Source organism: Mustela nivalis, assembly GCF_964662115.1.
Source record: "Mustela nivalis genome assembly, chromosome: 13".
Taxonomy (NCBI): domain Eukaryota; kingdom Metazoa; phylum Chordata; class Mammalia; order Carnivora; family Mustelidae; genus Mustela; species Mustela nivalis.
Window position 1 is genome coordinate 67,207,800 of NC_139032.1, and position 26,468 is coordinate 67,234,267.

Consider the following 26,468-nt stretch of genomic DNA (forward strand, 5'->3'; position numbering starts at 1 on the left):
ACAATGTGAATGCACTTAGTACCACTGAACCATATGGTTAGAAATGGTTAAATGGTAAATTTGTCATACCTACTTTACCAGATTTTTAAAAATTGAATCTACAGTATTATCTTGTGTGTGTGTGTGTGTCTGTCTGTCTGTCTGTCTGTGTAGGTCCAGTGAACCATCTTTGATAATGGAGAAAAGATGCTAGTTTCTTCCCAAATGTTCTTCCTTTAGCTAGCATAGGGGTTGAGAAACTGTGGCCCTGCAGCCAAATCTAGCCTCCCATCCATTTTTCTAAAAAAAACTTTTACTTGGGGCGCCTGGGTGGCTCAGTGGGTTGGGCCGCTGCCTTCAGCTCAGGTCATGATCTCGGGGTCCCGGGATCGAGTCCCACATCAGGCTCTCTGCTCAGCAGGGAGCCTGCTTCCTCCTCTTTCTCTCTCTCTGCCTGCCTCTCTGCCTACTTGTGATCTCTGTCTGTCAAATAAATAAATAAAATCTTTAAAAAAAAAAAACTTTTACTGGAACACAGTCATGCCCATCATTCACATACTATCTATGTATGCCACTTTTGTGCTACAAAGCAGTTGAGTGTTAAGACAGTGTTGTTTAGAAAGCCCAAGATATCTACTATCTGGTCCTTTACAGATAAAGTTTGCCAACTCCTCTTACAGTGCGTTTAGAGCCCACATGGAGGCCAGAAGAATGATCAAACCTTTAGAAGGTTTCCAAGTCTTATATTTCAAACCAAACAGAATCCACAAGCCTCGAGATTCCAGAGTTGGCATCAATTGTTCTTCAACTTCTCAACAGGCTTACAACCTTCATTCTAGACTCTCAGGACACCTGACGTTACCCTGGACTCTATAGATGAAGGAGGCAAAAAGAAAAGAGGGTCGTGTGGTGGATCTGATTTATTCTCTTCCTGGAGTTGCATTGCCCAACACGTTCTTCAGTTACCCGAAACTTGGACTATAGTAAGAAGAGGGGAAAAGGACATCATGTTACACTTGCAAACATAGATCGAGTTTAGAAATCTGGAAGGGTGATTACCAACAAATTTACTGTGTTATCTTTCAATTATGGGATTTAGATAATTTAAAAATTCTTCCTTATAAATTTTTATATTTTAGGATTTATTACAGTGAGCAAGTATTGCTTTTATAATCAGAAAAAATAAGTTATTTTCATAATTTAAAAATTATTAAAAGAAATAAACAGAAGCATGGCAGGTTGAAACCCAGGGAGAATCATCACATGGGAGATGTTTCAGCAGGGTCAAAAATCTGGGTAACAATTAGCCAATCTCAGTTTGTTTTCAGAAAGAGCTGAAATCTGGCAAGCTCATATTTTCATGGCATGTTAGCCACATGGCTCAGAAATTTCATTTGTCCTGGCACTCTCTGGTCCTCTGAGAACTCCTGTGCCTTGCAGGCCTTTATTTATAAGCAGCCTCTAAGGAGCCATATCTTTTCCCTCTGTGTGGCTACAGGTTCTCTTTTCAAAGACCGCAGACATTGGTTCTGCAGAGCTGAAAACATCTAGACAAACCTGGGTTGAACATAGGTTCTGCTGCTTAGCTGAACTTAGACCAATTACTAAACCTAATATCTATAAAAGGGACGTAATCCTCCTTTTGAAAAAGAAGAAATCGTCCACTCTTCTGCCTACTTACCTCCCTCTTCTCCCTGGAGGACCAAACACTAATCTGAATTGTGAACAGTGACTAGATGGGTTCAAAGCTCATTGAGACTGGTGGCTCTCTTTTTCTGCTCTTCTTTTCCTGACTTAAGAGTTATCAGAGGAGCAAGACCTTCTCTGGAAGGCCTTCTATGGAAGGAGGCACAGCCATCTTGCACTCATTCCTTTGGTTCCTGTGAAGTAGCTGGTTACAGAAGGTAACATTCTACAATTTGGATTTAAATCTAGGGAGAGGAAAAAAGACTTCAAAGACGTTGCCTTTCCTACAGCACAGAGGTTTGCACTGGGTTTTTGACACAAGGTTAGAGGTTTTATTCATATTATAAAATCAAGACATGTTTCTTACATAATTTGAGAGACTGTTATCTTAATCCATTAAACTCCACCACCACTCTTTCCAATACCTTCCTCAGAGAGAACTAAATGAAACCAAATGGGATAAAGAAGCTCATAAAAAGGGGCACCTGGGTGGCTCAGTGGGTGAAAGCCTCTGCCCTCGGCTCAGGTCATGGTCCCAGGGTCCTGGGATGGAGTCCCACATCGGGCTCTCTGCTCAGCGGGGAGCCTGCTTCCTCCTCTCTCTCTGCCTGCCTCTCTGCCTACTTGTGATATCTGTCTGTCAAATAAATAAATAAAAATAAATTAAAAAAAAAGAAGCTCATAAAAAGCCAGGTACATTGCAAAAGCTTAGTATCAAGCTTATTCACCATTTAATTCCCAATGCCAAGCACAATGCCCAGTATAGAGTAGCTACTCATCTAATATTTGACAATTTGGAGAATGAATAAATGGAAAAAATAATGATTCTACTCTGAGATCAGACCTAAGCCAAAACCAAGAGTCGGACACCGAACCAACTACAGCACCCTGGTGCTCCTGACCAATATTTTTTTTCTTTTTTTTTTTTTATTAATTTATTTATTTTCAGCATAACAGTATTCATTATTTTTTCACCACACCCAGTGCTCCATGCAATCCGTTCCCTCTCTAATACCCACCACCTGGTACCCCAACCTCCCACACCCCCGCCACTTCAAACCCCTCAGATTGTTTTTCAGAGTCCATAGTCTGTCATGATTCACCTCCCCTTCCAATTTACCCCAGCTCCCTTCTCCTCTCTAACACCCCTTGACCTCCATGCTATTTGTTATGCTCCACAAATAAGTGAAGCCATATGATAATTGACTCTCTCTGCTTGACTTATTTCACTCAGCATAATCTCTTCCAGATTGTTCATGTTTCTATAAAAGTTGGGTATTCATCCTTTCTGATGGAGACATAATACTCCATAGTGTATATTTTTAAAGGATCACTCTAGCTGGTGTGTTAGAAACGGACTTTAGGGGGCGCCTGGGTGGCTCAGTGGGTTAAAGCCTCTGCCTTCAGCTTGATCATGATCCCAGAGTCCTGGAATCAAACCCCACACCAGGCTTTCTGCTCAGCAGGGGGCCTGCTTCCCTTCCTCTCTCTCCCTGTCTCTCTGCCTGCTTGTGATCTCTGTCTGTCAAATAAATAACAAAATAAAAAACTTTAAAAAAGGAAAGAAAGAAAGAAATGCACTTTAGAGGAGATACTGGCTGTCAGTGATAGTCACAGTGAAGGTAGATGTTTGCATTCTGGATATATCTTGAGTCAACTGGATTTACTGATGGATTGGATATAAATTATTAGAGAATGAGAGAATCAGGATAACTCTATGTTTGGCCTGAGCAACTGGAAATACTGAATTGCTGTTACCTGGGATAGGAAATAGTACAGGAGGAACAGGTTTAGAGAATCTTGGTTTCAGCTCAGGTCTGATCTCAGGGTTGTAATATGGAGCCCAGTGTGAGGCTCCGGGTTTGATACGGAGTCTACCTGAGCTTCTCTCTTCCTCTTCCTCTGCCCCTCCTCCCTGTGCTCTCTCTCTTACTGAAATAGATAAATCTTTAAAAAATAATAAATAAAAATATTGGTCATGTCAGGCTACTCCTCTGCTCAAAATGTTTCAGTGGTTTCTCACTTCACACAGAAGATGAGCCAAAGTCCAGTTTCAGAGTCCTGTCTGAAAATCAGCTTTCTATGACCACTGTAGATACCAAATGTCTTACTCTGGTTTCCCCATAAGAAGCAGACCCAAAGATAAGACCTGGCAGGGAGAGAGAATGAGGAGCAAGAGAGAAAGAAACAGAAAAAGGAAAAGGCCAAAGTGTTTTTGAGTTGGTCACCACTTGCAGCAACCAGAGCTGAATCCTACCAGGACCTTAATCCTACTAGAAGGCATATAGAATGCAACACAGAAGAGGGAAATTGCCTGAGAGTAGAATGGGGATGCGGCGTTTATCCATCAGCTCCCACCACACATTGTCAAGGATTGCCACATAGGGTATTAAGGACTTGACACATTGAGGCTGCACACGGGTGAGTGCCAGGCAGATTTCCATGGGCGGGGGACCGGAGGGGGGAGGGGGAAGGAATGTGGAGGCAGAAAGCAAGGGATACTCAGTGCAGCTGAAGTCAAGTGCTGTCAGGTTATACCTGTGTCAAGCTCGCTGCCACAGCAATTTCATAAAAGAGTGAGTTAAGTCGGCTAACTTTTTCTGTACAGGGCCAGATAGCAAATAATTTAAGTTCTTCAGGTTACATAGGGTCTCTGTCACATATTCTTTGTTACTTGACAAATCCTTTGAAAAATGTAAAAAAAAAAAAAAAAACCAAACTCTAGTTTGTGTGTCTTATGAAGGTAGGCCACGCTCTGGTATGATCTACTGGTGGAGAGGCTTTCCATGACTACGTTATTTATGAGAACACCTACGCCTCATCCCTTCTGATCTCCCTTCTTGCTTGATTTTTCTTCTTAGCATTTATCACTTCATAAAATGTCATCTATAATAACTTCCATATTCATACAGTTTATTGTTTGGGTGTTTCAGTAGAATATAAGTTCATGCATGCAGCATTTTTATCTGATTTGCTCACTGCAGTAATCCAACAGGAATGCCTGATTCATAGTAAATTCTCAATATATTTTGTCAACTAAACTAATACAGTAGCATGCTTTTGTTTACAACCTTAAAAATGACCACGTCTTTGACACACAGTTTCATACCCATCTTGCTTACTTTCACAATCACCCTTCAAGGAAAGCAAAGTAGGTATTATTACCTTCATTTTAAAAATAAAGAAAGGTTAAGCAAAAAGACAGCATTGGAATAGAAGAAAAATTAGGGACTTTGAATTCTGGCTCTAACACCATATATCTTGCGTAAGTTGTGTGAGCTCTCTGCAACCAGTTCCTTATCAGTGAAATGGAAGTAATAATACTTTCCTCACAAGGCTGTGCGAAGATTAAATGAAATAATACATTTGGATAAAGAGTAGTACAATTTAGTACAGAAGTTATAAACTCTTGGGCATGAGTATGGGGCATGACATGAATATGGGAATGACTTAATGTGCCATTCCATAGGAAAGTGACAAAAACACCAGTCTGCTAACTCTAGCTCCATCCATAGGGAGAAAAGGCACAAATACAGCTCAGCTGTCAACAGGCCATCTTTATACCATCGACACTACTGCTCTCAGCAGAGTTTTGTTTGACTGGTTAGTTTGGTTTTGTCTACAAGTATGTTGAAAGGCAGTTTCTTTAGGCAAGTGTTCAGCTTGGTTGCAATATAAGCTGCTTCTTGATGGCTGTCTTACTCTAGCATTTATTGACCTTTTAAATATTTATTTATTGAACTTCTCTGGCCTGTGTGGACATTTTGAATTCTACACCCTGGCTTAGTATTAAGAGTTTTTCACAGCAGCCAGACCAAGAGTTGAACCTTTTTTTTTTAAGATTGTATTTATTTATTTGAGAGAGAGAGAGAGAGTGCATGTGCAAGAGAGCATGAGCAAGCAGAGCTGGGGGGGTGAGGAAGGGGCGGTGGGTGGAGGGAGAGGGAGAAGCAGACAAGCAGGCTCCCCACTGAGCAGGAAGCTTTGACGGACCCAGGACTCAATCTCAGGACCCCAGAATCATGACCTGAGCCGAAGGTAGACACTTAACTGACTAAGATACCCAGGAACCTCAGATCTGAATCTTAACATCATATTTATTTAATCTCTCTAGCTTCAGTTTTTTCGCTTATATGAAACGGAGGTATTTTTGCCTCCCTAATGCCATGTGCCCTAAAGTAGAACACTTAAGCTCCCAGTTTGCAAGACTCCCACAGTCCAGTCCCTTTCCTGATTTTCCAAAGGGACCCCAGTCTGCAGATGTGAGGATGAAATTAAGAGCCAGTCTGATCTATTTATTCTCAGGCTGTGGTCTTTATCTACAACAGAAACTCAGCATTCCAAAGAGATGCCTCCAAGCCTTGCTGCTGCCATTACCAATGCTAGAATAACCACCGCTACAGCTTACGGTTGTTAGTCTCTAAAGATGGCCCCCCAACAATCCACTTCTTTGGATATTCACTCTCTTCCAACTAACTTTTGATCAACAGATGTGGCCAAAGTGATGCTGCATGTCTTCCAATATGATGCAGTTTCCCTCTGACTTCCCTGGAAAATGTATCCGTGGGGCAATAATAAGCCTTTAGATTAGAACTCAAACATCTCTGAAAGAACCATACTATGAAATATGTGAATATGCCCTTTGGATAAAAATCAAGCATGACAGACAGCTGCAGATTTTCTCCTATTCCATCACCAACTTGTCAAACAGAGATTGAAGAAGCCATTTGGACGTGGAACTCACACTTTCAGATGACTCTAGCTGCAACCTCCAACTAACTGTTACTGAGTGACAGACCACAAGTGAGACTTTTCTTTTGAGATCAGAACAATGGGAGGTAATAAAATGCTGTTGTTTTAAGCTACTTTGCCCTGAGGATACTTGATATGTAGCAATAAATGAGTTCAGGATCGTACATGCTGTTGTTGCCTGGCCCACCTGAAGCTATACAGCTATAGCCAACCTTCTACTTCTAGTTGCTTCTAGCATCACTGGTAGATATTCCTGCGCAGAAGATACTGCTCAAAAAAACAAGAAGGATGACTCGTCACTCTGTATTATATTTGGACAAGGTTGCCCAATGACAAAACTGCTGTGGGCTTCCTATGTTATAAATCCTTCAAACCGTTCCTTCAGCCATTTCCCCAAGATATAAGCTTGTCATCAGGATGGCTAGGTTGGAATAGTTTCTGTGATCCACTTCCAAACAGACTGTATCAAGCAAGGTCACAACAAAAAAATACACGCTACGTTCAAATTAGAAAAAATTAAAGACTTAATAAAGGACTATTTACAAGGAGTGGTTATAGAGGACCCACAAGGAATATTGGAGTAACTCCATATTAGTAATCCCAGTGGAACATTACTACCTCTTTGCCCAAGGATGAGAGGAAAGAGTAGTTGATGAAACCTGAATAGAGTCATACAGAGAAGGTTACCTTGAAAAGAGTTGTGTCATTCAACCCAGAAATGTAGTCAACTCAGCAGAATACACATTATTACTCAAGCTCATATGAAACATTCACCAAGATAAAACACATTTGAGGCTATAAAACACATCTCAACAAACTGAAAAGAAGAGAAATCATACAATGGTGCTCTCAGATCACAATGGAATTGAACTAGAAATTAATAACAGAAAGATAACTGGAAATTCCCCAAATATGGGTAAACAACATACTCTGAAATAACACATGGTTCAAACAAGAAATCTCAAGAAAAATTTTTCAATATTTGAACTAAATGAAAATGAAAACACAACTTATCAAAAATTATGGGATGCAGTGAACATAATGCTTACAGGGAAACCTACAATATTGAATGCATACATTAGGAAAAAAGAATGATCTAAAACCAATAATCTAAGTTTCAACCTTAGGAAAATAGAAAAAGAAAAGCAAATTAAATATAAAGTAAGCAGAAGAAAATAAATAATAAAAATTAGAGCAGGGGCACCTGGGTGGCTTAGTGGGTTAAGCCTCTGCCTTCGGCTCAGGTCATGATCTCAGGGTCCTGGGATCGAGCCCCGCATCGGGCTCTCTGCTCAGCAAGGAGTCGCTTCCTCCTCTCTCTCTGCCTGCCTCTCTGCCTGTCATCTCTCTCTGTCAAATGAATAAATAAAATCTTTAAAATAAATAAATAAATAAAAATAAAAATAAAAAATAGAGCAGAAACCAATGAAAATAGGAAATCAGTAGAGAAAAATCAATGCAACCAAAAGCTGATTCCCTGAAAGGTTCAAAAAAATCAACAAGCAGTGAGGGCAGGTGGGGAGTGTTAGGTGAGCCTGGTGGTGGGTATTAAGGATGATAGGTATCGCATGGAGCACTGGGTGTGGTGCATAAACAATGAATCTGGGAACACTGAAAAAATAGAATTAAATTTTAAAAAAATCAACAAGCCTCTAGCCAGGCTAAGAAAAGGGAGAGAGAGGGGGAGAGAGGGAGAACACAAGTTCCTAATATTGAAAATGAAAGAGGTGACATCACTACCAAACCTATGGGCATTAAAATGATAACAAACGAATACTATGAGCAAATCTATGCCCACAACTTTGATAACCTAGATAAAATGGACCAATTCCTTGAAAGATACAATTTGCCAAAACTCACACAAGAGGAAACAATTTGAATAGGCCTATATTTATTAAAGAAAATGAATTAGCAATTAATAGCCTTCCAAAACAAATATCACCAGGTCCGTATGGATTCACTGGTAAATTCTGTCAAACATCTAAAGAATAAATTATTCTAGGGGCACCTGGGTGGCTCAGTGGGCTAAAGCCTCTGCTTTCAGCTCAGGTCATGGTCCCAGTGTCCTGGGATCAAGCCCTACATCGAGCTCTCTGCTCAGTGGGGAGCCTGCTTCTCCCCACTCTCTCTCTGCCTGCCTCTCTGCCTACTTGTGATCTCTATCAACTAAATAAATAAAAATCTTTCTTTAAAAAAGAATAAATTATTCTAATACTCTATAATCTCTTTCAGAGGACAGAAACAGAGAGAATCCTTCCTAACTCATTCAAGGAGGCCACCATTACCCTAATAACAAAACCAGACGAAGATATTACAAGAAAAGAAAACTACAGAACAGTATCTCTTTTACATCTCTTGAAGATGTAAAAATCTTCAACAAAATATTAGCAAATTGAGTCCATGAATGTATAAAAAGAATTACATACCATGACCAAGTAGAATTTATCCTAGATATGCAAGACTGATTCAACATTTGAAAATCAGTTAATGTAATCTATCACATCAATTGGTTAAAAAAGGAAAATCACATGACCTTCTCTTTAGATGCAGGAAAAGTATTTGACAAAATCCAACACCTGTTCCTGATAAAAAAAATTTCCCAATAAACTAGAAATAGAAAGAACTTCTCCAACTTGATGAAGATATATACAAAAATCCTATAGGTAACATATTTAGTAGTAAAAACTCAAAGCATTCCCAAGATCAAGAACAAGGTAAGGATGTCCCCTCTAACATTTTTCAAAACATAGTGTAAGTTCTAGTTAGTGCAATATTACAAGAAAAGGAAATAGGGGCACCTGCATGGCCAGGTCCTGGGATCAAGTCCTTTATTGAGCTCCCAGCTCAGCTGGGAGTCTCCTTCTACCTCTTCCTATGCCACCCTCCCCTGCATATGTTCTCTCTCTCAAATAAACAAATAAAATCTTTTAAAAAATAATAAAAGAAAAATAAAATTGTACACCTTTAAAAAAAAAAGGAAATAGAAGATATACAAACTGAGAAGAAAGAACTAAAACCTTGTTTATAGGTGACATAATTGTCTGTGGAGAAAATCCAAAAGAAATGACAAAAAAATTCTGGAACAAATAAATGACTATAGCAAGGTTATAGGATATAAAGGTAATACACATCAGTCAATTTCTTTTTTTTTTTTTTTTTAAAGATTTTATTTATTTATTTGACAGAGAGAAATCACAAGTAGATGGAGAGGCAGGCAGAGAGAGAGAGAGGGAAGCAGGTTCTCTGCTGAGCAGAGAGCCCGATGCGGGACTCGATCCCAGGACTCTGAGATCATGACCTGAGCCGAAGGCAGTGGCTTAACCCACTGAGCCACCCAGGCGCCCCCACATCAGTCAATTTCTATATACCATCAAGGAACAAGTAGAATTCGAAATTAAAATCACAATACCAGTTACATTAGTGACCAAAAGATTAATATACTTTGATGTAAATGTAACAAAATATTCACAGTATCTACATGAGGAAAACTGCAAAACCCTGATGAACAAAATAAAAGAACTAATAGATAGAAAGACTCAATGTTGTCAAGATGTCAGTTCCTCACGGCTCAATCTACAGATTCAACACAAAATCTCAGCAATTTTGTAGATATCAACAAATTGATTTTGACATTTGTATGGAAAGGACAGAATACCAATAAAATATTGATAAGCATAGTTGGAAGACTGATAGTACTCAACTTCAAGACTCACCATAAAACTGCAGTAATTAAGACAGTGTATTGGCAAAACAATGGGTATATAGATCAAAAGAACAAAATAAAGATCCCAGAAATACAGTAAACTGATCTTTAACAAAGGAGCAAAAACAATATAATGGAGCAAAGACAGTCTTCAACAAATAGTGTTGGAACTGGACATGCACATGCTAAAAATAAATCTAAAGTGGATCACAGATCTAAACATAAAACCATACAATTTTTGGGTGGCTCAGTGGGTTAAGCCTCTGTCTGGGCTCAGTTCATGACCTCAGGGTCCTGGGATCGAGCCCCATGTAGCAAGGAGTCTCTATTCAGCAGGGAGCCTGCTTCCCACTGCAACCACCCCACCGCCTGCCTCTCTGCCTACTTGTGATCTCTGTCAAATAAATAAATAAAATCCCTTAAAATAATAAAATAATAAAATAAAATTCCTAAAAGATACCTTAGGAGAAAACCTAGATGATCTTGCGTGTGGCTATGACTTCTTAGATAAAACACCAACAAAAGTTTGATCCATAAAAGAAATAACTGATAAGCTGGATTACATCAAAATTAAAAAACTTCTCTGAGAAAGACAATGTTAAGATAATGACAAGACAAGCTACAGAATTTCTGTTCAGAAAATACATGCAGACAATACATGCTGCAGAAAATACGTGCATAAGACACATCTGATAAAGGACTGATATCCAAAATGAACAAAGAACTCTTAAAACTCAAGAAAACAATACACTAAAAAAATATATCAAAGACATTAGCAGAGACCTCAGAGTTTCTTACAAAACTAAACCTACTTTTCATATGATCCAGCAATCACACTCCTTGGTTAATGTACCCAAAGGAGTTAACAACATATATCATATAAAAACCTCCTCAGGGATGTTTATAGCACCTATATTCCTTTTTTTTTCCCCTCCAAATTTTATTTAAATTCTATTTAGTTAACATATAGTATAATATTGGTTTCAGGGGTAGAATTTAGTGATTCATCACTTATATATAACACCCAGTGTTCATCATAACAAGTGCCCTCCTTAATACCCATCACGTATCTAGTCCAATTCCCACCCTCTTCCCTCCATCAACCCTCAGTTTGTTCTCTATCATTAAGTATCTTATGGTTTTATTCTCTCTCTCTCTCTTTTTTATCTTTTAATATGTTCGTCTGTTTTGTTTAAGTGCATATTACTAGTGAAAAAAGCCAGTCTAAAAATATACATACTGTATGATTCCAATAATATGGCATTTAGGACAAGGAAGAAATATGGAAATAGTAAAAAGATGTTTACTTTTTACTGGTTACTTTTTAGTGGTTGCCAGAGACTGCAGGGTAGGATGAAAAAAATGATTAAGTAGAGCATACAGGACAATGAAGATGGGTACCTGTGATGATACATTTGTGCAAACCCAAAGAATGTATACAAGAGTGAACCATCATATAAACTATGTGCTTTGGGTGATTATGATGTGTCAATGTAAGCTCATCAATTGTAAAAAATGTACCACTGCGGTGGGAAATGTTGATAATGGGGGAGGTTTTAAGTGTGTAGAGTCAAGTAATACACAGGAAGTCTCTGTACCTTCCCCTCAATATTACTGTGAACCTAAGACTGCTCTAATAAATCCTTAATTTTAAAAAAATAGTCCCCCCCCCCAAAAATAATAATGGCCCCATAGCTGATTGATGTTTTATTTTCTTTGTTTTATAGTTTTCTGTTCTCTGTGTATTTCATTTTTTATATTTTCTTTTGCTATGTTAAGTTCACTTATTAATTCTTATGCAATATCTAATCTGATATTAATTTTGTCCAGTGTATTTTTCATCCCAACTATTATAATTTTCTTTTTTTAAAGTTTTTATTTTAATTCCAGTTAATTGCCATACAGTGTTATAGTTTCAGGTGTATGATACATTGATTCAACAGTTCTATACATCAGTAATCACTGTCACAAGTGCACTGCTTAATCACCATCACTTATTAGACCCATGTTCCCACCTACCTCTCCTCTGGTAATTATCAGTTTGTCCTCTATAGTTAAGAGTCTGTTTCTTGATTTCTCTCTCTCTCTTTTTTCCCTTTGCTCATTTGTTTTGTTTTTTAAATCCTACACATGAGTGAAATTATTTGGTATTTATCTTTCTCTGACTTAATTTTTTAGCATTATAATTTCTAGCTCCATCCACATTGCTGCAAATGGCAAGATTGCATTCATTTTCATGGCTGAATAATATTCCATTGTATATATATGTATGTATAACATATTCAATTATATATAATACATATACATACATACATATATATTCACATAATATATGTATTATGTAATATATATACATAAACACACCACAACTTGACCCACTGAATTGAAAATCTTGGCTCTACCACTGACTAATTGTATAATTTTAAACAAATTCCTTAATATATTTGGGTCTCGGTTTCTTAGTCTATTAATATCAGGGATCAGAATAAACCACAGATAAGGATACCTGGGTGACTCAGTTTGTTAAGCATCCAACTCTTGGTTTCAACTTGGGTCATGATCTCAGGGTCATGGGATTGAGCCCTGTGTTGGGCTCTACATTAAATGCAGAGTCTGGGGGGAGGAGTCAAGATGGCGGAGAAGTAGCAGGCTGAGACTACTTCAGCTAGCAGGAGATCAGCTAGATAGCTTGTCTAAAGATTGCAAACACCTGCAAATCCATCGGCAGATCGAAGAGAAGAACAGCAATTCTGGAAACAGAAAAACAACCACTTTCTGAAAGGTAGGACTGGCGGAGACGTGAATCCAAAGCGACGGGAAGATGGACCCTGGGGGGAGGGGCCGGCTCCCGGCAAAGCAACGGAGCACAAAGTCAGGACTTTTAAAAGTCTGTTCCGCTGAGGGACATCGCTCCAGAGGCTAAACCGGGCGAAGCCCACGCGGGGTCAGTGTGGCCTCAGGTCCCGCAGGGTCACAGAAGGATCGGGGGTGTCTGAGTGTCACAGAGCTTACGGGTATTGGAACAGGAAAGCTGTCTACAGAGACAGAACCGACAGTAAGCTCACAGCTCGGTGTTACCTTGAACCGGTCGCAGGCTCGGTGAGCTCGGAGCGCGGCCGGAGGTCAGGCAGACGGGAGTAACTGGACGCTGTTCTCTGAGGGCGCACTGAGGAGTGGGGCCCTGGGCTCTCGGCTCCTCTGGGCCAGGGACCAGGAGGCCGCCATTTGTATTCCCGTCCTCCGGAACTCTACGGAAAGCGCTCAGGGAACGAAAGCTCCTGAAAGCAAACCCGAGCGGATTACTCACCCCGGCCCCTGGTAAGGCAGGTGCAATTCCGCCTGGGGCAAAGACACTTGAGAATCACTACACCAGGCCCCTCCCCTAGAAGATCAACAAGAAATCCAGCCGAGACCAAGTTCACCTACCAAGGAGTGCGGTTTCAATACCAAGGAGAGCAGCAGAATTCCAGAGGAGGAGAAAGCAAAGCACGGAACTCATGACTTTCTCCCTGTGATTTTTTTTGTCTTGCAGTTATTTAATTTTTTTCTTTTTCATTTTTTGTTTTTTTTCTCACCTTCTGGTAAAAATTTTTTTTAACTTTTAACCTTTTCTTTTTTAACTAGTTTATCTAATATATATATTTTTTCTTTTTTTATATTTTTCTTTATTTGTTTTCTTTTTTTAAATTCTTTTCTTTTCTTTTTTTCTTTTTTTTTTCTTTCTCCCTTTTTGAACCTCTTTTTATCCCCTTTCTCCCCCCCTCACGATTTGGGATCACTTCTGATTTAGTTAAAGCATATTTTCCTGGGGTTGTTGCCACCCTTTTAGTATTTTACTTGCTCCTTCATATACTCTTATCTGGATAAAATGACAAGACGGAAAAATTCACAAAAAAAAAAAGAACAAGAGGCAGTACCAAAGGCTAGGGACCCTAATCAATACAGACATTGGTAATATGTCAGATCTAGAGTTCAGAATGACAATTATCAAGGTTCTAGCCGGGCTTGAAAAAGGCATGGAAGATATTAGAGAAACCCTCTCGGGAGATATAAAAGCCCTTTCTGGAGAAATAAAAGAACTAAAATCTAACCAAGTTGAAATAAAAAAAAAAAAGCTATTAATGAGGTGCAATAAAAAATGGAGGCTCTCACTGCTAGGATAAATGAGGCAGAAGAAAGAATTAGTGATATAAAAGACCAAATGACAGAGAATAAACAAGCTGAGCAAAAGAGGGACAAACAGCTACTGGACCACGAGGGGAGAATTCGAGAGATAAGTGACACCATAAGACAAAACAACATTAGAATAATTGGGATTCCAGAAGAAGAAGAAAGAGAGAGGGGAGCAGAAGTATTATTGGAGAGAATTATTGGGGAGAGAATTATTGGGGAGAATTTCCCCAATATGGCAAAGGGAATGAGCATCAAAATTCAGGAGGTTCAGAGAACACCCCTCAAAATCACTAAGAATAGGCCCACACCCCATCACCTAATAGTAAAATTTACAAGTCTCAGTGACAAAGAGAAAATCCTGAAAGCAGCCCGGGAAAAGAAGTCTGTAACATACAATGGTAAAAATATTAGATTGGCAGCAGACTTATCCACAGAGACCTGGCAGGCCAGAAAGAGCTGGCATGATATTTTCAGAGCACGAAACGAGAAAAACATGCAGCCAAGAATACTATAACCAGCTAGACTATCACTGAAAATAGGAGGAGAGATTAAAAGCTTTCAGGACAAACAAAAACTGAAAGAATTTGCAAACACCAAACCAGCTCTACAGGAAATATTGAAAGGGGTCCTCTAAGCAAAGAGAGAGCCTACAAGTGGTAGATCAGAAAGGAACAGAGACCATATACAGTAACAGTCACCTTACAGGCAATACAATGGCACTAAATTCATATCTCTCAATAGTTACCCTGAATGTTAATGGGCTAAATGCCACTGTCAAAAGACACAGGGTATCAGAATGGATAAAAAAACCAAAACCCATCTATATGTTGCCTCCAAGAAACCCATTTTAAGCCCGAAGACACCTCCAGATTTAAAGTGAGAAGGTGGAAAAGAATTTACCATGCTAATGGACATCAGAAGAAAGCAGGAGTGGCAATCCTTATATCAGATCAATTAGATTTTAAGCCAAAGACTATAATAAGAGATGAGGAAGGACACTATATCATACTCAAAGGGTCTGTCCAACAAGAAGATCTAACAATTTTAAATATCTATGCCCCCAACATGGGAGCAGCCAACTATATAAACCAATTAATAACAGAATCAAAGAAACACATCAACAATAATACAATAATAGTACGGGACTTTAACACTCCCCTCACTGAAATGGACAGATCATCCAAGCAAAAGATCAGCAAGGAAATAAAGGCCTTAAACGACACACTGGACCAGATGGACATGACAGATATATTCAGAACATTTCATCCCAAAGCAACAGAATACACATTTTTCTCTAGTGCACATGGAACATTCTCCAGAATAGATCACATCCTCGGTCCTAAAGCAGGACTCAACCGGTATCAAAAGATTGGGATCATTCCTTGCATATTTTTAGACCACAATGCTCTAAAGCTAGAACTCAACCACAAAAGGAAGTTTGGAAAGAACCCAAATACATGGAGACTAAACAGCATCCTTCTAAAGAATGAATGGGTCAACCGGGAAATTAAAGAAGAATTGAAAAAATCATGGAAAGAAATGATAATGAAAATACAATGGTTCAAAATCTGTGGGACACAACAAAGGCAGTCCTGAGAGGAAAATATATAGCAGTACAAGCCTTTCTCAAGAAACAAGAAAGGTCTCAGGTACACAACCTAACCCTACACCTAAAGGAGCTGGAGAAAGAACAAGAAAGAAACCCTAAGCCCAGCAGGAGAAGAGAAATCATAAAGATCAAAGCAGAAATCGATGAAATAGAAACAAACAAACAAACAAACAAACAAAACAATAGAACAAATCAACGAAACTAGGAGCTGGTTGTTTGAAAGAATTAATAAAATTGATAAACCCCTGGCCTGACTTATCAAAAAGAAAAGAGAAAGGACCCAAATAAATAAAATCATGAATGAAAGAGGAGATATCACAACTAATATCAAAGAAATACAAACTATTATAAGAACATACTATGAGCAACTCTACGCCAACAAATTTGACAATCTGGAAGAAATGGATGCATTCCTAGAAACATATAAACTACCACAACTGAACCAGGAAGAAAGAGAAAGCCTGAACAGACCCATAACCAGTAAGGAGATTGAAACAGTCATTAAAAATCTCCAAACAAACAAAAGCCCAGGGCCAGACGGCTTCCCGGGGGAATTCTACCAAACATTTAAAGAAGAACTAATTCCTATTCTCCTGAAACTGTTCCAAAAAATAGAAATGGAAGGAAAACTTCCAAACTCATTCTATGAGGCCAGCATCACCTTGATCCCAAAACCAGACAAGGATCCCATCAAAAAAGAGAGCTGCAGACCAATATCCTTGATGATGCGAAAATTCTCACCAAAATACTAGCCAATAGGATTCAACAGTACATTAAAAGGATTATTCACCACAACCAAGTGGGATTTATTCCAGGGCTGCAAGGTTGGTTCAACATCTGCAAATCAGTCAATGTGATACAACACATCAATAAAAGAAAGAACAAGAACCATATGATACTCTCAATAGATGCTGAAAAAGCATTTGACAAAGTACAGCATCCCTTCCTGATCAAAACTCTTCAAAGTGTAGGGATAGAGGGCGCATTCCTCAATATCATCAAAGCCATCTATGAAAAGCCCACCACAAATATCATTCTCAATGGAGAAAAACTGAAAGCTTTTCCGCTAAGGTCAGGAAGACGGCAGGGATGTCCATTATCACCACTGCTATTCAACATAGTACTAGAAGTCCTAGCCTCAGCAATCAGACAACAAAAGGAAATTAAAGGCATCCAAATCTGCAAAGAAGAAGTCAAATTATCACTCTTCGCAGATGATATGATACTATATGTGGAAAACCCAAAAGACTCCACTCCAAAACTGCTAGAACTTATACAGGAATTCAGTAAAGTGTCAGGATATAAAATCAATGCACAGAAATCAGTTGCATTTCTCTACACCAACAACAAGACAGAAGAAAGAGAAATTAAGGAGCCCATCCCATTTATAATTGCACCCAAAACCATAAGATACCCAGGAATAAACCTAACCAAAGAGGCACAGAATCTATACTCAGAAAACTATAAAGTACTCATGAAAGAAATTGAGGAAGACACAAAGAAATGGAAAAATGTTCCATGCTCCTGGATTGGAAGAATAAATATTGTGAAAATGTCTATGCTACCTAAAGCAATCAACACATTTAATGCAATTCCTATCAAAGTACCATCCATCTTTTTCAAAGAAATGGAACAAATAATTCTAAAATTTATATGGAACCAGAAAAGACCTCGAATAGCCAAAGGGATATTGAAAAAGAAAGCCAAAGTTGGTGGCATCACAATTCCGGACTTCAAACTCTATTACAAAGCTGTCATCATCAAGACAGCATGGTACTGGCACAAAAACAGACACATAGATCAATGGAACAGAATAGAGAGCCCAGAAATAGACCCTCAACTCTATGGTCAACTAATCTTCGACAAAGCAGGAAAGAATGTCCAATGGAAGAAAGACAGCCTCTTCAATAAATGGTGCTGGGAAAATTAAACAGCCACATGCAGAAAAATGAAATTGGACCATTTCCTTACACCACACACAAAAATAGACTCAAAATGGATGAAGGACCTCAATGTGCCAAAGGAATCCATCAAAATCCTTGAGGAGAACACAGGCAGCAACCTCTTCAACCTCAGCTGCAGCAACATCTTCCTAGGAACAACGCCAAAGGCAAGGGAAGCAAGGGCAAAAATGAACTATTGGGATTTCATCAAGATCAAAAGCTTTTGCACAGCAAAGGAAACAGTTAACAAAATCAAAAGACAACTGACAGAATGGGAGAAGATATTTGCAAATGACATATCAGATAAAGGACTAGTGTCCAGAATCTATAAAGCACTTAGCAAACTCAACATCCAAAGAACAAATAATCCAATCAAGAAATGGGCAGAGGACATGAACAGACATTTCTGCAAAGAAGACATCCAGATGGCCAACAGACACATGAAAAAGTGCTCCATATCACTCGGCATCAGGGAAATACAAATCAAAACCACAATGAGATATCACCTCACACCAGTCAGAATGGCTAAAATCAACAAGTCAGGAAAGGACAGATGCTGGCGAGGATGCTGGTGGGAATGCAAGCTGGTGCAACCACTCTGGAAAACAGCATGGAGGTTCCTCAAAATGTTGAAAATAGAACTGCCCTATGACCCAGCAATTGCACTACTGTGTATTTACCCTAAAGATACAAATGTAGTGATCCAAAGGGGCACGTGCACCCGAATGTTTAGAGCAGCAATGTCCACAATAGCCAAACTATGGAAAGAACCTAGATGTCCATCAACAGATGAATGGATCAAGAAGATGTGGTATATATACACAATGGAATACTATGCAGCCATCAAAAGAAATGAAATCTTGCCATTTGCGACAACATGGATGGAACTAGAGTGTATCATGCTTAGCGAAATAAGTCAAGCAGAGAAAGACAACTATCATGATCTCCCTGATATGAGGAAGTGGTGATGCAACATGGGGGCTTAAGTGGGTAGAAGAAGAATCAATGAAACAAGATGGAATTGGGAGGGAGACAAACCATAAGTGACTCTTAATCTCACAAAACAAACTGAGGGTTGCTGGGGGGAGGGGGTTTGGGAGAAGGGGGTGGGATTATGGACATTGGGGAGGGTATGTGCTTTGGTGAGTGCTGTGAAGTGTGTAAACCTGGTGATTCACAGACCTGTATCCCTGGGGATAAAAATATATGTTTATAAAATTGCAACTAAAACCATAAGATACCTGGAATAAATATAACCAAAGAGGCAAAGAATCTGTACTCAGAAAACTATAGTATACCCTTGAAAGAAATTGAGGAAGACACAAAGAAATGAAAAAACAAGTTCCATGCTCATGGATTGGAAGAACAATATTGTTAAGATGTCTATACCACATAGAGTGATCTATACATTCAATCCAATCCCTATCAAAATTCCATCAACTTTTTTCACAGAACTGGAACAAATATTAAAATTTGTATGGAACCAGAAGAGACCCTAAATAGACAAAGAGATGTTGAAAAAGAAAACCAAAGCTGGTGGAGTAACAGTTTTGGACTTCAAGCTCTATTACAAAGCTGTAATCATCAAGACAGTATGGTACTGGCACAATAACAGAAACATGGATCAATGGAACAGAATAGAGAGCACAGAAATGGACTCTCCACTCTTTGGCCAACTAATCTTTGATAAAGCAGAAAAGAATGTCCAATGAAAAAAGACAGTTCTTCAACAAATGGTGGTGGGAAAATTAGACAGCCACATGCAGATGAATGAAATTGGACCATTTCCTGACACCCACACAAAAATAGACTCAAAATGGATGAAGTATCTTTATGTGAGGTATACACACACACACACACACCCCTACATACATACAATGGAATATTACACAGCCATCAAAAATTGAAATCTTGGCATTTGTAACAACATGGATAGAAGTGGAGGGTATTTTGCTAAGTAAAGTAAGTCAATCAGAGATCATATGATCTCACAATTATCATATGATCTCACTGATAGGTGGAATTTGAGAAACAAAACAGGATCATCAGGGAAGAGAAGAAAAAACAAAACAAGATGAAACAAGAGAAGGAGACAAATCTTATGACTCTTCATAAGACTTTTAATCTTAGGAAACAAACTGAGGGTTGCTGGAGTGGAGCGGGGGGTGGGAGGGATGAGGGGCTGAGTGATGGACTTTGGGGAGGGTATGTGCTATGGTAAGCACTGTGAATTTGTAAGACTAATGAATCACAGACCTGTACTCCTGAAACAAATAATGCATTATATGTTAATAAAAATAAATTTTAAAAAGGTATTTTTTCATACTCTTCAGGACTTAAAAAAATTTGAGAATCCATACATAATGTTATATTAGTTTTAGATGTAGTATAGTGAGTTTATATCTTATGCTATACTCACCACAAGTGTAGCTAGCATCGGTCACCATTCAACACTGTTAGAGTACCATTGACTATATTCCTTATGCTGGGCCTTTTAGTCCCATGATTTATTCATTTCATATCTGAAAGCCTGTATTTCCCACTCCCTTTCACCCATTTTGCCCAACTCCCTATCCTTCTCCCTTCCTGATCAAAACTCTTCAAAGTGTAGGGATAGAGGGCGCATTCCTCAATATCATCAAAGCCATCTATGAAAAGCCCACCACAAATATCATTCTCAATGGAGAAAAACTGAAAGCTTTTCCGCTAAGGTCAGGAATGTATTTATAGATATGATTTATAGATATGATTTATAGATATGATTCTGTTTTTGTTTGTTTTGTTATTTGTTTTTAGATTACACATAAGTAAAATCATATAGTTTTTTGTTTTTCTCAGTCTGACTAATTTCACTTAGTATAATACCCTCTGGGTCCATCCACATTGTCTCAAATGGCATGATAAAATCCGTTTTTATGGGCGCCTGGGTGGCTCAGTGGGTTAAGCCGCTGCCTTCGGCTCAGGTCATGATCTCAGGGTCCTGGGATCGAGTCCCGCATCGGGCTCTCTGCTCGGCAGGGAGCCTGCTTCCTCCTCTCTCTCTCTGCCTGCCCCTCTACCTACTTGTCATCTCTGTCAAATAAATAAATAAAATGTTTAAAAAAAAATCCGTTTTTATGGCCAGTAGTGTTCTATTTACTTACACTCACACATACACACACACACACACCCCTTCCTTAACCATTCTTCTGTTGATGGACACCTAGGTTGCTTCCGTATCCTGACTATTGTATGTAACATTGTAATAAACAGGACTTCAAATATCTCTGAATTTGTGTTTTTGTTTTCTTTGGGTAAATAGTGGTGGAATTACTGGGTTGTATGGTATTTTATTTTAGTTTTTTGAGAAAATTCTATACTATTTTCCACAGTGGATGCACCAATTTACATTTCCACCAACAGTTTATGAAGTTTCTTTTACCCCCCACATCCTCATCGAAACTTGTTGTTCCTTGTCTTTTTGATTTTAGCCACTCTGTCAGGGGGTAAGGTGATGTCTCATTGTGGTTTTGGTTTCCATTTCCCTAATGATTAGTGATGTTGAACTTCTTTTCAAGTGTCTGTTAACCATCTGTATGTCTTTTTTGAAACATGTCTATTCAGGTCCTATGCCCATTTTTGAATCAGATTGGGTTTTTTTGTTTTTGTTTTTGTTTCTGTCTTTGTTTGTTTGTTTTTGGTGGTGAGTTGTGTAAGTTCCTGATAGATTGTAGATATTAACTCCTTATCAGAAATATCATTTGTAAATACCTCTCCCATTCGTAGGTTGCCTTTTGGTTTTGTTAATGCTTTCCTTCTTTGTGCAAAATCTTTTTATTTTGGTGTAGTCCGAATAGTTTATTTTTGTTTCCCTTGTCTTAGGAGACATGTCTAGAAAAATGTTGCTATAGCTGATGCCAGAGAAATTACTGCCTGTGTTCTTTTCTGTTAGTTTTATGGTTTCAGCTCTCACATTGAGGTCTTTCATTCATTTTGTGTTTATTTTTATGTATGATGTTAGAATATGAATCTTCATTCTTTTATATGTAGCTGTCCAGTTTTCCCAGCACTGTTTATTGAAGAGACTGCCTTTTCCCAATTGTGTATCTTGACTCCTTTGTCATAGATTAGTTGTTGACTATATAAGTATGAGCTTATTTCTGGGTTTTGTATTCTGTTCTATTGATCTATGTGTCTATTTTTATGCCAGTACCATACCATTTAGATTACTGCAGCTTGGTATTATATCTTGAAATCTGGAACTATGATACCACTAGCTTTGTTTTTCTTTCTCAAAAGTACTTTGGTTATTCAAAGTCTTTTATGGTTCCATACAAATTCTAGTATTTGTCCCAGTTTTGTGAGTTTTCTGGATTTGTTCATTTTTATTTTATGTAAGTTTTAACATATAAACAAAAAATACACAGGCATTGCAGTATATATATTAAAACTTTATAAAGAAATTCATAGTGATATATGATCCAAAAGTCCAAAGACTATTGTGCTGGTAGGGAGGCATTGTGGCATTGCCAAATATTCATAAACTTTGGAGCCACACAGATCAGCTCTGATTACTAACAGCAAGTACCATTTAATAAATTGCTCCTAGGGGTAGGCATCATTAGGTTGCAGCAGACATCTCATTCCATTCAAAACCACATATGGGAGGGATGACATGCCTGCATCTCCTTTTATGTCCACCTAGAACATTTCCCAAGATGCTTTGGGGTAGGCTGGGTCTTCTGCTTATATGAGTGCCTTGGCCCTCAGATTCTTAAAATTTGAAATTGTTGGTTGAGCTCTTGTCTCTGACACTCTAAAAATCACTAAAGGGATTTCATTAAAAGGAACTTCTGTGGCATACATTGAACAAAAGAAAAATAATCCATAAAATCACCTCTTAACATTATTGTTGTAATTAAGTCAATGGGGGTATTGGCAGAAGGGGATGGAATAATAGGTTAAGAAAAACCCACAACCACAGTTAAAACTAAATTATAGTTAACCCTCTGTTATCTAGAGATGTTATCTGGAGATTATAATGTTGGCTAAGCCTGGGTGGGGTTTATTTTCCCAGTGGGCTGGGCTTTGGGAGGGGCGACGTTAAGTCCATTTTTCGAGGAAACCTCCGAAGGCAGGTGGTCCCCTCACATCCTACTTCTTGTTGGGGTAGAGGCTAGTAATCTGAACTCATTCATTTGCCACCCAGTTACTTACCCTTTAGGCTGAGGAGGCCTGCCACTCTCAGAGCACTGCTACACTTTGACCACTGTTGATCTACTCTGAATAATAGAGCAGGGACTAAATATTACCATCTTACAGATGAGAAAATGGAGGCTTGAAGAGATTAAGCAACTTGCTCACTGACTGAAAGCTGGAGTCAGATTTAGGATTGGAGCCCAGGTCTGGCTGATTCCAAAGCCTCTGTGTCTTTCCTTGCTTCCCTGCCACTTAACTTGTGGGGTTTGGTCCTACTGGGACAGAGATATTTTTGGATGGAGAGACTTTCAAAATATATCATATTGGCAGCTGCCAGTTCTGCCTATTCCAAATGATACCCTGTGCTTTTCTTTTTGTGTGTGTGACTTTGTTGAGAGTCATAAAGGACTTTTAAAGTCATCCATTCCAATGCTCTCATTTTATAATGAACAAAATTAATACCCAGAAAGATAAAGCAATTTACCCAGGATCCCCATGGTAATTAGTGATGGCTATAAACCTGCTATATTTGAACTTTTGAACTCCTCACATTTTGGGAAAAAGATCCCAGAATATAAATGTGTGTGATTCAGCTCAAGTTTTCAAACATCTATAATTGAGGAACAGAGTTATAATTTTCTGAAGAAATAGGCCAAATCATGGTTTTCCATCAAACTTGTTTGAAACTTTAAGCCTGCTTGGAGTGGCACTTCCACTTACATTCTACCAACCCTGGGTTGGTTCTTATTCTTGCTTGCCTTGATTTAAAAAGATGAGCCACATGACTACCAAGAGTTTGGAAGCTTTTCTGTTTTCAATAAAACAGCATGTAGAACTAGAACTCTTCTATTTTAGGATTTTTTTTTTCTGGTCATGAGGCAGTGAGTAACCATCACTAAACTCTATTTCTATCTGAGATTGAATTTATGAAAAACTCTGATTAGTTTTTTTTAGCTTGCACCTGAGCCTGTAGAATTACACATGGTTTCTAACTTGTCCTTTCTTCTTGTTATGAATAACAAGTGATCTTACTAAATAGGAGCTAAAAGCAGAAGAATTATTTTTTTTGTCTTCATTCACTTATTCAAACAATAAAAAATATATTGAGCACCTATGGGGTGCCAGGCCCTGTGTTCATCCTTGTCTTTGAAAAGGCATTTTTGGTCTAGTAGAGGAGACATACTCATGCATGGTGTTTGAAATGGCATATGATGAATGTTGTCATAGAGACATATAGCACTGGGAAGCTTCTTTTTGCCCAGAGGAGGTGGAGAAGACACTGACAAAAGTTATTTTTGATCTGGAAATTAAATGATGAGTAGGAGTTCATTAGGTGGAGAAGAAAAACCAACACAAACAAAGATAGAAATGGATTCCAGTTGGGTGGTAAATTCTCGGTGGCTGGTAATGTAAATGTGAATGACTGGTATTTCAACATATTGGGTTTGGAAACTGATTTCAAGCTTTTAAAATCAATTTTTAAAATTAACTTTAAAAAATATTTATTTATTTGAAAGACAGAGATCACAAGTAGGCAGAGAGGCATGCAGAGAGAGGGAGACGTAGGCTCCCTGCTGAGCAGAGATCCTGGGATGAAGGCAGAGGCTTTAACCCACTAAGCCACCCAGGTGCCACCTAAAATTTAACTTTTAAAGCTACATTGTAATTATTTGGCATTTCTGGCTACCATTGTGCTTCACTGTCAGGTGCTTTAAATAGTTAATCCTCACAACAATTCTATCCTGTGGCTATTGAGGAGGAAATTGAGTCTCAGGGAGCTTAAATGTCTTGCCAAGATCACAAAGCTAGTAAAGAGGCCTAGCAAGAGTTTTGTTCTTCAAATATGCTTTCACTCAGTGAAGTTCTTATTTTTAACCAAAATAGTAGCCTCTACTGTAAAGTATAAAACAAACCTTCAAGAATGATTTATTAGATGAATTTTATTTTTTGAAAGATTTTTATTTATGGATTTGAGAGAGAGCATGAGTGGGGGTAGAAGGATGGGTGGGGGAGGAAGGGGCATAGGGAGAAGCAGGGCTCCATCCAGGACTCCTGGATCATGACCTGAGCCAAAGGCAGATGCTTAACATACTGAACCACGGAGGCACCCCTATTAGATGAACCTTAAAGTATTATATAGGAGAATTTATTAAGATCTTACTTGGTCCAAGGTCTTGAGGTATATATCAAGAACTATTCACTTGGAGAGGTTAGGTGACACACTTTTATGACAGGGCTACTTAGGATAGCAACTGATACTTGATCTTTTGCTTCCTTCTGGTTCTTTGACACTGAATGCCAGTTATGCATCTTGGAGATATAAAAGTGAATAAGAAATAGTTTCCACAGAAAAATTTAATAACTTGCTCGAAGCTCATAAGGAATTGGGCTGGCATAGAACCCAGGCAGTCTGGCTCCAGAGCCCATGCTGTTAACTTTGCTCTTAGAGAGGATGGTGATGGAAGTGAGAGGGGAAGCCTCACTTCAGTTCTGTTGTTGTTTGCTCAAAGAAGTTTCTCACATATATTTAATGCCCCATGTCCCCATCTGTAGTCATATTTGCCTAACATGTCACCATTTATAAAGTACATTAATAAGCTTGACTTTGATGGTACTTCACAACAACCCTGGAGGTACAGATGAGGAACCAGGGGAAGAGAGGCTAAAGAAATTGTGTAACTCTCAGGCAAATGAAATAAGGTGCTTAAAGAGTTTTGAGAAGAGGACAGGACTGGAAGGTGGGCTGGAACTCAAGAGCTGCCTGAGTAATTAACTGAATAGGACCAACTGTGTGAACAACAGCTGGTGGCCAATGGTGAGGGCAAGAAATGGCATCCATGGGTGTGTTCATGGAAAAGCAAGGGCAGAGATATTAGACTGAGAAGCAGGAAGCCTAATGGGCATGATCAGATAACCAGGACAGCAGAAACCAAAACTACAGGGCCACAGCCTTAGGAATATCAGGATCCCAGGGAACATGATGGAAGCTTTCTAATCTGAAAGGGAAAAAGCCAAGCTAACTGCCTTTGTCCAGACTAGTCTGGACAGTCTTAAGTCTTCAAATATAGTGATGAATGAACCAGCTGTCAGGAATTAAGGGTGAAACAGAGGCTCACCTACTAGGTCGCTACTCAAACTCCCCCTGAATACCTGTCCATGTCCTTATCTTTCCATATCCTTTATAACCTAGCTCATATCCCTTTCCAACAGAAAGCCAAGAGGACATGATTCACTTGTCCTTTGAACCTTCTGAATCATCTTACTCTGTACCTCTGAGAAAATAATTACATTTTGTTTTTCATTTGCAGACATGATTTTTCCTCATCTATATTATAAGCATCTTAGGGTCATTGATTACTTTTTTCACTTTTCAGTGTGTTCAAATCCCATCACTGCATAGAGGTACATAAAGCTGAACACTTTCTATTTTTTGGAACAGCTTCAG

General features: G+C 38.7%; 1 long non-coding RNA gene across 1 annotated transcript in view; it reads left to right on the forward strand.

The window, feature by feature from the left end:
• The first annotated feature begins 831 nt into the window (after window positions 1-831).
• Window positions 832-26,468, forward strand: part of LOC309846255 — a 32,965-nt gene continuing 7,328 nt past the window's right edge. The window contains exon 1 of the long non-coding RNA XR_014301813.1: window positions 832-962. This is a non-coding gene — a long non-coding RNA (uncharacterized lncRNA). The remainder of the gene's footprint in view (window positions 963-26,468) is intronic.